Here is a 12,622-nt window from a genome sequence, read left to right as displayed (position 1 = left end):
CATTGAAATGTGTGGGAGGAACAAATGATTAATGGGAAGACAGATATAACCACTGTACAAACAAATCAGAATACAGTGGTATTTTGGGTTACAAACACCTCGGGTTACAAACACTTTGGGTTACAGACTCCGCTAACCCAGAAGTAGTACCTCAGGTTAAGAACTTTACCTCAGGATGAGAACAGAAATCACACACTGGTGGCACGGCAGCAGCAGGAGGCCCCATTAGCTAAAGTGGTACCTCAGGTTAAGAACGGCTTCAGGTTCAGAACGGACCTCTGGAATGAATTAAGTTCCTAACCAGAGGTACCACTGTATATTTAGGATGAATGCTCATTTTCATATAACCTCCCTGCAAACAAATCCGATTGAATGCTCAATAAAGACCAGACATTGTCTAATTTCCACATAAGCTTGCTATACACAAATCAGAATGAATGCTCAATAAACAGATCATTTGGAAGAGCCCATGATCTTCTAGACAATTATGGGGCTAAACCAATAAAGAAAAGATGAGCAAGAAGAGGGAGTAAACCTTTTCCTGTGTCTGAAGATCAAATGTGAATGGCAAAGTAAGTGCATGCAGGTATGTCTGAGAACTGAGGTGCAAGAATAGCAGGAGGGGAATCTTAACCTACATTGTTCTGAGACCACGAACTCCTAAACCCAGATGCCCTTTCTCGTGAGATGCACACCTGTAAGGCTGCATCTATCAATACATTAGGTTTTGGTTGAGAAAAACCCATGGGTATCATTTTCAGTTCTTGTTTTGCAAACGCTTCCTCCTTTGTGATAAATTCCCCTGCTCTTATTCTCTGCTGAAGATGGAAACAAAGCCAAGCCCAAGTTCAGCGCACGGAGGTTTCTTCCAAACTATGACATCACAAGAATAATTTTGTCCAGCTTGATCAGGAATACCCACACTGAATATACTTTTCAAAACCTACTGTTCAAAAGGCAATTGCCTTACCGGTTGTTGTTTTTTAAACCAGTTTGATTAGTGTTTCTAGAACAGCCAACCCATAGTACAACCTTCTAGTTAGCTAATAGTAAAGGTACCCCTGACCGTTAGGTCCAGTTGCGGATGACTCTGGGGTTGCGCGCTCATCTCGCTTTACTGGCCGAGGGAGCCGGTGTTTGTCCGCAGACAGCTTCCGTGTCATGTGGCCAGCATGACTAATCTGCTTCTGGCGAACCAGAGCAGCACACAGAAACGCTGTATACCTTCCCACCGGAGCGGTACCTATTTATCTACTTGCACTTGATGTGATTTCGAACTGCTAGGTGGGCAGGAGCTGGGACCGAACAACGGGCGTGAGGCATTCACAAAGTAAAGGAAGGATTGAACTCTGATTAATAAGAATACAAACAGAGGCTTGAACCAGCAAGATTCTGGGAAGGGTGCGTATAATCTCTCTCTCTCTCTCTCTCTCTCTCTCTCTCTCTCTCTCTCTCTCTCCCTCGGCCCAGGTCGTTTTATTCACAAAAGAACTTTTTACAGAGTGTTTGTAAGACCCAATCATATTTCTTCTAAGCATTTCAACAAACCCCATGTGGGGAGAAAGTTAAACTACCAAAACTACCATATTTTTTGCTCTATAACACGCACCCGACCATAACACGCACGTAGTTTTTAGAAGAGGAAAATCCGTAGGCATGCCACCCGTAGGCATTCCCTCCATAACACGCACAGACATTTCCCCTTACTTTTTAGGAGGAAAAAAGTGAGTGTTATGGTGCAAAAAATACGGTAATTAAGCATGGTGTAAACAAAGAACAGAACTACAAAGGAGTACATTTGGCAACCCTGGAGGTGATAAACAAGCAATATACATGATAAGAAGGATGGCCAGGAGGACAGTGATCATTATCACCTTCATGTGAGATCTGTTTCCTGGCCCTAAGATTAACATTTTAAGATTAACATATCAGAAAAGCTACATCAAAGATGTCTTTGATGACCCAAGAGCCTGCCTGGCGAGCAACTGGGCTGTGTACATGACTTGTGAAGCAAGAGAGATGGGCAGTAGAGAAAATGGCCAGAGATGCAGAGGGTTGTGGGATTTGATCAGAAACTATTGTCAATGTATCAAACCCAGTCAACACAATGCATTCATCGTGGACACAATGGCTTGATGCATATTTTATAATTCCTCATAGTAATCCCACCTGACCCCACACTCTGGATATTTGCACTCCTACAGGAGCGCTCACCCCGTCGCGGGGATTCAAACTACCATCCTTCTGATCGGCAAGCCCTAGGCTCTGTGGTTTAGACCATAGCGCCACCCACTATAAGTTAGCTAATAGCGCCACAGCGCCACAGCACCACCCACTATAAGTTAGCTAATAGGCAGATGCAATTGACTCTTTTCTATAAGAGATGCCAGCCTGAATCTATCCAATTATCATTTACCCTAGATGTTAACAGAGAGTTGGGGAGTTCAGGGTTAAATGGTAGAAAATGCCTAAAGTGGTAAAGTTTGACCTTTTGTTGCAGCCCAAGGCCCTCCATGTGCCTTCCTGCCATCCTTCCTCTTCCTGAATGGGCAATCTATATTGTCCTTTGTTTCACCCCAGCCAACATCCTGATGCATTTTAGGCCAAGGGAAAATATTTACAAATGCCGAGCTATAGCCAACTCCTGTGCTCTGGGCCTTCCGCTGAAGTTAGCTGGTGGAGCCCTACAAGCTTCATGCTGTTCATCTTCCAAGAAGGTAGAAAGAGTGACTACTGGTTCAAGACCCAACTATTGCTGCAGCAATAGGGATGTGGGTGGTGCTGTGGTCTAAACCACTGAGCCTCTTGGGCTTGCTGATCAGAAGGTTGGCGGTTCAAATCCACTCAACTGGGTGAGCTCCTGTTGCTCTGTCCCAGTTCCTGCCTACCTAGCAGTTTGAAAGCACACCAGTGCAAGTAGATTAATAGGTACTGCTGTGGCGGGAAGGTAAATGGTGTTTCTGTGCACTCTGGTTTCTGTCACGGTGTTCAGTTGCGCCAGAAGCAGTTTAGTCATGCTAGCCACATGACATGGAAATGCTGTCTGTGGAAAAACACCAGCTCCCTCAGCCTGAAAGCTAGATGAGAGCTGCAACCCCTTTGACTGGACTTAACCGTCCAGGGATCCTTTACCTTTACCTTTTTTATTGCTGCAGCATGTAAGAGAAGCTACCTGCCCATTTAGTAGCTGGGCAAGTTCAGAAATTAGACCAGGCTTTCTTGATAATTTAAATTGGCTACAGTGTATATTATGTTATTAAATCAAATTGTTTGGTTAAAGCGAAGTTTGATCCAAGGGGATTCTGAATAAACTATGACATCTCATTCCACATTCTTGCCTTGAGCCTTCCAGCCAAAATACTGTAAGTCCTACTGCTCTGTATTCAAAAGTAGCTAACAAGTCACTTAGCTATTCTGCTGTGGGTTCAATAATCCCAGTAATAAAGGTGAGCTATTTAGATGCCCAGCTAAACTGGCATTCCTAAGGAGCCAAACCCCTTTATTTTTGGCACAGTCCTTCCCTGTGTAGCATTTCTCAAAGCTTTCCATTGGGCAAGTACTGGTTCCAGAGTTGGCTTGGTATTCTTCAAAAGCAGAGCATCTATGGACCAGTGGTTCAAAATGGTATGGGAAACAGCCTTACTAGAAAAATTAACCAATAAACTGAAACTGACACGGGGACAAATAGAAGAAGACACCTTCACCCCGGTATGGTTCCCCTTTATCACATACACAGCCCAACAAGACAATGACAAAAATCCACCAACAGCATACAAATCAATATGGCTAACCTGATCCAAAACACCCACCCACCACACTCACACATGAAAACAAAGACCACCACAGCCAACCACAAATGAACAGCCACACCCTAGGCCAACCCCAACCTCTCTCACCACCAAAGAAACACAAGTGAACAGCAGAGAACCTGCACAAGCAATGCTGACACAAACCCCCACATATATTAAGTAAAACAGAAACATCACCACCCCACCCCCACTCATATTTCCCCCCCTCCACCTCTTTCCCCCTATTCTTCCTAATGTATCAACAAATGAAACCAATTTGTAAAAAATAATAATAATAATTGTTACGTGGGGGGGGGAATACGAGTTAGAGACATTACACATACCTTTGTAAATCAAGAAAATCTTTAAGAAAAATACATTAAGAAAAAAGCAGAGCATTTTTTTGCATCTACCAAGTCTGTACTTTGCCGTTGTACTCTTAGTCTGATCCTCAAAGAGCTGTTTTGTTACAGCTAAGCAAGAATTTCTATAATGAAAGGCTTCTACGCTCCAGATTCCCTGATATGAGAAAGTGTATAAGAATCTGCTTGAATTGAACTGCACAGGCCGGCTGCAACATTACATTCATAGCATAGGGAGATGCTGAAGCTCAGGCTTGCCCCATGGTAAAGGATGGAGAACTGCAGTCCCACCCCCGGGCCAAATTTGATCTACCAGGGCTCCCTGCTGGGCTCATCAGGCTGTTTTCCCCAACCACACCCACCTAACCTATACCTGACATCACTTGTGACATCAGATGTAGAACAGGTAGGGGCATGGTTGGAATGGCTTGCTCATGTAAATAATCTGTGCAGAAAGAATGATTAACTTCCTACACATTGCTGCTTGGTTTGGGTATGTGTGATAATTACGTTGTGAACCACCCTGAAATCTACAGGCATAGGGCAGTATACAAATTTAAATGATGGTGATGATCTGGAAAACTTTTATGCTCTCGATTCAGGTTTTCCATGGATTGACATTTTAAGTTGAAAGAGCGGGTTTTCACAGGGAAAGCTTGGGACAAAAAGGGTGTGTGTGCTTGGGCATGGAGCTTTAAAGCATGGGCCATGCCTGGGAAGAGCAGAAGTGTGGATAAGCCCTCAGGTAAGACCTAGAATTCTGCCTTCGTATCAGTTTGGGGCCATTTGCACATGTACGTCACTAGGCAATGTTTAGAAATCCGCACCTGATCCCCTTTGCCGGTAGGCCTTTGCCACTCAGCTTCCAAGAAGGTGATGGGCTTCCCCAGTAGAGAAACTGCAAAAGGAACATTTGACCAAGGTAGAAACTACACAGGACCCATCATATGACTGTGTCTTCCCTTCCAGGGATGAAAAGTATAGGGAGTGGCAGGGAGGCCTGTGAGAACCCATAGCAGAACAGGGTGGGCTAGTAGGTTCCATGCCTTTTAGATTCAACCAATGTGGCAAATATTTTTCTCCAATCTATGAAGGGGTGGGGGCCACAGCAAAGAGAAGGAAGGAACATACAGCTTTCTTTGGTCCTTAGCAGAGAGTAGCACTGAACCATGGGCTCAGCCACCTGGGAATTATATTGGTATTATATATGGAGATTCTGTGGGCGTTAAATACCGCCAACATTATTTGCTATAATTTATGTTGGAAGGGTCTATGCCACAACTTTGTTCTTTTGAACTCATTATTTGGAGTTCAACCCTGACACAAGTGTTGGCTGTGTACTGCTCTCGCATCTTTTATGGAAAGTCCACCACAGGCCTAGACTTGGAAAGCACTTTCAGAGAATCACTGGAAGCCAGGGTTTTCCCTAAAAGCCTTGTACATTCCCAGCATTCGTTTTACAAATCTGTTGGTCATGCTACGTCAGCCTTGTCTGCCTGGTGGGCATGTCGTGGAAGATCTCCTTGCAGAGCAAAGCCACAACATCCCCTTTTAGAGTCAGAAGAACTTCTTCAACTGTAGGAACAGCACCCACCCACACCCCTGAATAAGGGTATTTCATTTTCAACCCTGGCCTGACCTAATGGTGGAAGCTAAAAGGGTAGTGACTTTGGACATCAGGAGAAAAATTAAAATCCAGACAACTGGGAGAGGACAGGACTTTCTGGGTTCAGTGGCTGGGAAAATAGGCACTGAATTAAGAAGGGGATATATATTTACCTTGCATGTTTTGCTCTATGGGGAAAAAGAACACCTGCAGGTTTTCCTCCCAGAGCAAATAGCCACTAGGATGGGGAAAGAAATTCAGATCATGAAACTGGCATGGTGGGGAGAGTTATTTTCCCCCTCCCCAATGCCACAACCCTGGTTCAATTCAGCAGTGCCATTACCCTCAGCTGCCTTTGCAAACTGTGGGAGATTCAACCACAAAATCCCAAATGATACATCTCATTTGGTCCTCAGAGCACCTGTGCCTTTGGGAGAGGAAGCTTGGGACGAATGATCAGATGGAGTCAAAGGAAAGCAAAGAGATAGTTTTAGATGAGAGGTTGGTATTTTATGCAGCAAGACCAGGGGAAATTCAGAAAGGATGCTCAAGAGTGGTGCGAGCCAAATGCACATCTACCAACCATTTGGGACAAGTACAGAGAACTGACAGCATAAAAGTCATAAAAAACTGAGGCAGACTATTGCCAAATGCTAACACGGTGTGACCACAGACTGGAAGTCGAAATTGGGAGGAACTAAGGTTTTACCAGTCCAAAACCAAAAAAGAGTGATCATGTGACATTTGCATAATGAAGACGTTCTGCTCCAGTGCCTCCACAATAGGGAAGTGTGAGGAAGGTGCTTTTTCACATGATCTAGGAGAATGCTCCATTTCCCACCAGAAAGTGACAAGGAGGGAAATGTGCTTGACCCTGGAAGAGCATACAGTAAAGAGGAGATATATTTGGCATTGTATTGTGCAGCCAGTATGCCACAAACTAAGCAGCAAACACGGGACACAAAGGGATATGTGTATCTGGGCATTTCTGTGATGTGCAGAAACCCACAGCAGGGCTGGTGTCAGCACTCGGCATTCTTGCAGGGCCGTAGTGCCCTAGCAGAGCCCGCCACTGACACCTGGAGAGCCATATATGAAGCCCAGTCCAAGCCCAATACATTCTCTACCAGATCACACTGGCTCTCTAGACCACTGAATGAAAATCATTAGTTCCATCTTCTATGTTAAAAAAAAAACTCCCCAACCAATCTTGTTTCATTTGGTTCCGTACAGTACCGGCAAGGACCTCAAAGTTTTTTCCACTTAGCAGTAACTTAAACTCTCGTCTCCACCTAGTGGCCCGTTGATGCACATACCCTCAATCTTGGCCACAATGCCACCTTCCTGGCAAATAAAAGAAGACCGTGAGCCTTCTTGAATATTATTTTGAAAATGATCAATGGAAGTGCAGGTGGCAGTACTCCTTTTCCCACTGAGCCCAGGCACAACATAGTAAAAGGGAGGATGAGAGCCATGTGGAGGATCCTAGAGCCTTGCTTTTTAAACTGCCCTGCTCCTTCTTTCCTTCAAGCAGGAGCCTTGACATGTGGAAACCTGATCTCTGCAACTTTATTATAGAGTTTAAACATTCATGAGACAGCCAGTTTGCCTGGCAAAATACACGAACAGGCGCCTGTCTGCTCTTTGGATAACAGAGTTACAGAGATTAGACATCTCTGAATTACAAGGCATTGCACGCGTGTGTGTGTGTGTGTGTGTGTGTGTGTGTGTGTGGAGTGATCAGCATTCACCTGAGCAGAGGAAAAAATGCAAGGACATTATTATGAACCTACAATTTGGAAAGTAGCCTGCAATCAGGTTATCCTGACACTGGAAAAATGCCCAACATTTGTTTGGGAGGGAAAGTTGCATTTGCCTTATGTTAAGTTAGAGAAGAGCTGATCAGAGCGGACAGGGAAGCAGGTTGTATAAGTCACATGGTGGTATTGATATGTCAGCATATCTGGCTCCCACACGATCTATTTCAGAGTTTCAAAACAGTACCAGCAAACGAAGCACATTGGAAGAACAGCACTGGGCTCATATTTGGGACAGACAAAACATGAAGCAACAAGCGTACATAGCGAGATGGAATTACTGAACTACTAACATACAGTTGGCAGAGATGCAACAATATGCCAGCTGTTTTTCCTTATGTCAGAATTGATTAATGCGGCATGTGATCATTTCCAAATGATCAGGTCCCACCCACATATAGAGACTGTAAGTGCAGTTTAGAATATGCTACACCACCAGCTGCTTTCCCCCTCTGCTTGAGAAGTAGCTAACTTGTGGCCCTCTGGATGTTGTTGGACTCCAAATCCCATCAGCCCCAGCCAGCAGGACCAGCAGTCAGGGATGATGGGAGTTATAGTCCAACAACATCTGAAAAGTCAAGTGTTAGCTGCTCCTGCTCTACAGGGTCTCTTGGCCATCCTTCACCTCTGCTGTTGTGAAATGAAGATGGAAGCCTGCTGATCACAGCAGATGAGGGATGGCATAGGCAGCGAGAGATTTACAAGCCTGAATGGGAACAAGAGAGCCTGCCACCTTCCTCTCCTGGCTGCGTTGCTGAACTACCTGCTCCGTAGCTCACTAGACCAGAAATGAAAATGTACCATATACAGGGGGAGAATGTAGGTAACATATTTGATTTAAGAGTGCCACCACCTTATACTCTGGACTTTATTTAGTGCACGCTGACTGGAAAGATTGGTCACTACTGATCTAGAGTTTCTACAGGCGCTGTAATGAAAGGATCAGAGTTGCTGCATGAAACAGAAAGGAAGTGAATAGTAAGAACCGCTCTCTTCCTTCAAGGGCTGTCCCATCTTGGCAGTGCTGGCAGTGAGCTTGCACATAAATTGGAAGGAAAACGTAACCTCTCATAACTATACAATGTTTGCCTCTCTTCCAGAAGCCCTGGTGTGTCTCTGTGTGTCTGCACCTCGTGCGCGCACGAGGTCAGATATGACACCAAGCTGTGGGTTAGAGGGTTCCACGGTTGCTAAATGCTGCTACTGCGGTAAGCCTGAGCCCACGCCCTGAGGGTTTCCTCTGTGAGGTGTCAGTTCTGCTTCTGCAACAGAAGCAACTGCATCCTAAAGGTGTGAGACAACAGACCTTTCACTTCTTGAATAACACCTGGTCACCATGCTGCAGCCGAGCAAGGGCATTTCTTAGCCGAGTGGAAAATGTCTGAAGGTATTGTGAGTGTGCTTTGCACTTGGGTTATTCTTGTTTCTCTCACATATTTCTCAGCAGCCCCCACCCCCCAAGCCACCAACCACACAATCTGACAGTCTGCTGACAGTCATGAGTGGAGAAGACACCCAGTCCCAACCAAAACTGTTTTGCTTATGCCAGGAACCTGTGATTCTCAAGATGTTACTAGCCTGCAGCTGCCTGAATTCCTGACCATTCATCATGTTGACTGAGGCTGATGGGAGCTGGAAGCAAACAGCATCTGGAGGGCTACAGGCACTCCATTCCTGGCCTATATCAGTGGTGAGACACCAGAGATACACTAGGTATTTAATGTGGAATAGCCATACTTTGTTCATTCTGATTTTATGGAGCATCTGCATGCTGTTGTTATCCAGTGCTTTCCCCAGGGTTCTTTTGTCTTTTCAGACTACAGAAAATCCAGCTTTTTTGAACGGTGGCACTAACTCTGCAGCTGTAGGTCCCCTTGGCATTGCTTTTTCCATTATTTCCTAGAGGTGTGGTTGAGACCTGTGCAGTGACATATCCAGCGAGCAAGTCTATAGCCACATCGGGCACACCTTCTATATTAACTCTCTGGCAGCTACCGTTTTATCAACTGTTTAATATCAGTCTTTTAATGAGCACTAAAATGCTTTCTGTATTTAAGCAAAATAGTGCTTAAATGAAGAGATTTACAACATTAAAAACTGGCCTTAAAAAACAACTGTCTTCCTGTCACCATTATTTCAAGAAGAGATGGGGGAACAGCTGATCTGAAGATTTGCTGGTTTCAAAGATTTCTAAACAATTCCGGAAAAGTCCTGAGAGTAACCTCACAATTGCAGTTAAATGAATATGTGCTTTAGTACAACCTAAAAGATCGACTGTTGCTGTAGATGAGCCATTGGCAGGTACTTCTTCTGTTTTTTAAAAGGTTTGGGCTATATTCAACTAAATTCTTGCACTAGTGCAAGAATTAACATTAGTGTAGCAGGATTTCCCCCTTCCTCATCTCTCACATACCTTGCATCACCCAGAACAGATTGTGGGCACAGTGGGAGGAGAGTGAGGAAACATTCCATTGAAGGAGAAATCAGTGTGCTGAAGATCTTAATTTTATGTTGAATCCAACTATGTTGTGTGCTGCCTCGTCTTGAGCTGGTAGCATGGAGTCCTCAGAAGACAAACCGGACATCACTGGAAGAGGAAGAACAACAATGCAGAAAGTGCCTTCTGTGCCAACTTTTAATCATCTACTAAACTATTCTGTTCCGCCAGACCTATGCAGTCAATTAAGACTGTCTATTCATGTTTGTTTTTAATTTCTTTTTGCTTTTAACTTGCTTTTAACTTTTTATTATTTCATTGTTTCATGTTTTTAAATTGTTGTAAACCTCTGTGATATATTTTTTAATGATACAGAGGGATATAAATGTTTTAATAAACAAAATAAACAATCAGACAATGCCAGCAGCTCTCTGTAGGGAAGCATCTCCTGCTGTCAGAGGAATGGAGATGTCAGTTCCAAAAGAAGAGAGAGCTGAGCTAGGGCAAAGCTGTGGGGCAGCCAGGGTGGAAGGAAGAGGAATTGAAAAAACGGAGCTGTGGAACTGGGAATGCAGCCTTGAAATGGTGATCAGTACCATGGAAAAAATGACAGCAGAAGCCAGGAGGAGCCAGAAAGCTCATCCAAGGGAGCTGGGAATATACCAGGCAAGTGAACTGTGTCAGTCAACACCGCATGAAACTCTTAATATAAGGGTTGTAGGTTCGAGCCCCAAATTGGACAAAGATTCCTGCATTGCAGGGGGTCACTAGATAACCCTTGTGGTCCCTTCCAACTCTACAATTCTATGGTGCTAAGTAAATTCCTTGGGCAAGAAGCGAAGCCTGGCCTGGAAATGTTTAAGCACAGTGCAGGGATAACCATGGGAGCTATCTGGATTGGAAAGAGGAGGATCCATCCCAGGGCATCCAAGAGCAGCACTCTTTATTTTTCCCTAACTGCACAGTCTTGATTACCTCACCATCATCATGGCACTAAATCCAGAGATTGCTGGTTTGAACTCCACAAAATCCCAACGCTGCCCATTGTTACCGACACTATCTCTTGACAAAAGGTCTCTCCATGGTTTTAACTTACTTTTAACTTGCTTTTTCCTGTAAGACCAATTGCATGTTAAAAGTAAGTTAAAAAGAAAAAGTAAGACCAATTGCAAATTAAAAGTAAGTTAAAACCATGGAGAGACCTGCTCTGAATAGAGACATTGGATTCTTATCTCATTATACATGATAAAGCTATTTTTAGCCATCTCACCCCTTGCTTTTTCCTGTAAGACCAATTTCTGTCCTTAACAGTCGTCAACGGGTTTACCACACCTATCAGCCAATCACCCATTCCCACCTCCCTTCTGAGTTATACCCCTCCCCACCCTCTCACTATATATAAGGGCCTGGTGACTTCTGTTTCAGTGTATCTGAAGAAGTGTGCATGCACATAAAAGCTCATACCAATAACAAACTTAGGTGATCTCTAAGGTGCTACTGGAAGGGGGGGAAATTATTTTGTTTCGACTACGGCAGACCAACGTGGCTACCTACCTGTAACTATCTCTTGACAGAGAGACTAGGCTAAAGAGTGGGGCAAAGTAAAGGATGGTGGAAGAGGAATGTGCTCAAAATGGGGCTGATGTGAACGTGTAACTGAGATGGATTTGAAGCATGTCGCCTTTCGGAAAGGAAAAAAAAGTCACTTCACTTATTTGCCCTTACTGGAATCTAGGAGGTTTGGCATGATCCCTGTAGACCCATTTCCAGGAAAAGACAGCTCCCCCTCCTCTTTACCAGATGCAGGCTCCGAGGATTGGCCTCGCGGGATCAACTCGTGGTGACTTGCCTTGGGGATGATGTGGATTTAATGTAGCCCTGGCTGCTGCCAGCTGCTCTCCCACAGCTTTTGTTTGGCTTTCGGAGCCTAAATGCTTGGCCTAGGCCAGGCTTACTGTAAGATTACAACTTCACGTGTGAGGTGCGAGAGCGGATCTCTCGACTACCACATTCCAGAGAAATGCCCTCCCTTTTTTTCAGCATCACTGCGCACCATGCGCCATGCTGGCACTCAATGAAAGCTAAAAAGCAGAAATGGCGCAAGGAGTTTTGTGGGGGTAAGAATCGCACTCGCTCCCTCACCCTTCTTTGTCTGTTGCCTCCACAGGACCCACACTCCCCCATAGCCAGGTGGCCCCCATAGAACAGAAAACCCCTTTCCATGGGTGTTTTCTTTCAGGGGCTCAGCCTCCTGACTCAGCTGCTTCATTTTCAAAGCAATTACCAGCAAGGGGCTTTGTAGGCTGTGCTCCCTACCCATTAACACCGGGCTGATTTATAGGAAACTGATGGCTGGGCCTGTCAGAGCTCATTAATGGCTGGCAAAAGAACAAGACAAACAGCCTGGCCAGCAAGAAAGGAAATCCTTGTCTGGGCTCGGTAGAGATGTGTGGCCGTTCTCCTCACATTCCAAGCCTGGGCCTCCGAACAGCACCAGGGAGAATGGGAGAAGCTTCTGAGGCCGGTGAGACGTTCAAGTGGGACGAGAAGATCAGGGGACAATCTGGGTTCCTTGCGTCTTTCCTACAGGGATGGCTGCTGCGTGAAAGGGA

At 44.9% G+C, this 12,622-nt stretch overlaps 2 long non-coding RNA genes across 5 annotated transcripts in view; one reads left to right on the top strand and one right to left on the bottom strand.

Annotated features, from left to right (window-relative positions):
- Window positions 1-9,687, top strand: part of LOC308582073 — a 45,120-nt gene extending 35,433 nt beyond the window's left edge. The window contains exons 3-4 of the long non-coding RNA XR_014005469.1: window positions 9,123-9,263; window positions 9,390-9,687. This is a non-coding gene — a long non-coding RNA (uncharacterized lncRNA). The remainder of the gene's footprint in view (window positions 1-9,122; window positions 9,264-9,389) is intronic.
- The window catches only part of LOC308582075, a 65,623-nt gene that overhangs the window by 33,951 nt on the left and 19,050 nt on the right, over window positions 1-12,622 (bottom strand). Inside the window, exon 3 of one of the 4 annotated variants that reach the window (XR_014005474.1) lies at window positions 6,309-6,630. The exons of the other annotated variants lie outside the window; for them this stretch is intronic. This is a non-coding gene — a long non-coding RNA (uncharacterized lncRNA). Of the gene's footprint in view, window positions 1-6,308; window positions 6,631-12,622 lie in introns of those variants that run through there. 4 annotated transcript variants of the gene reach the window in all.

Source organism: Podarcis bocagei, assembly GCF_964188305.1.
Source record: "Podarcis bocagei genome assembly, chromosome: 2".
Classification (NCBI taxonomy): domain Eukaryota; kingdom Metazoa; phylum Chordata; class Lepidosauria; order Squamata; family Lacertidae; genus Podarcis; species Podarcis bocagei.
Note: the sequence above shows the minus strand (reverse complement) of the source record. Positions and strands in the feature narration are given on the sequence as shown.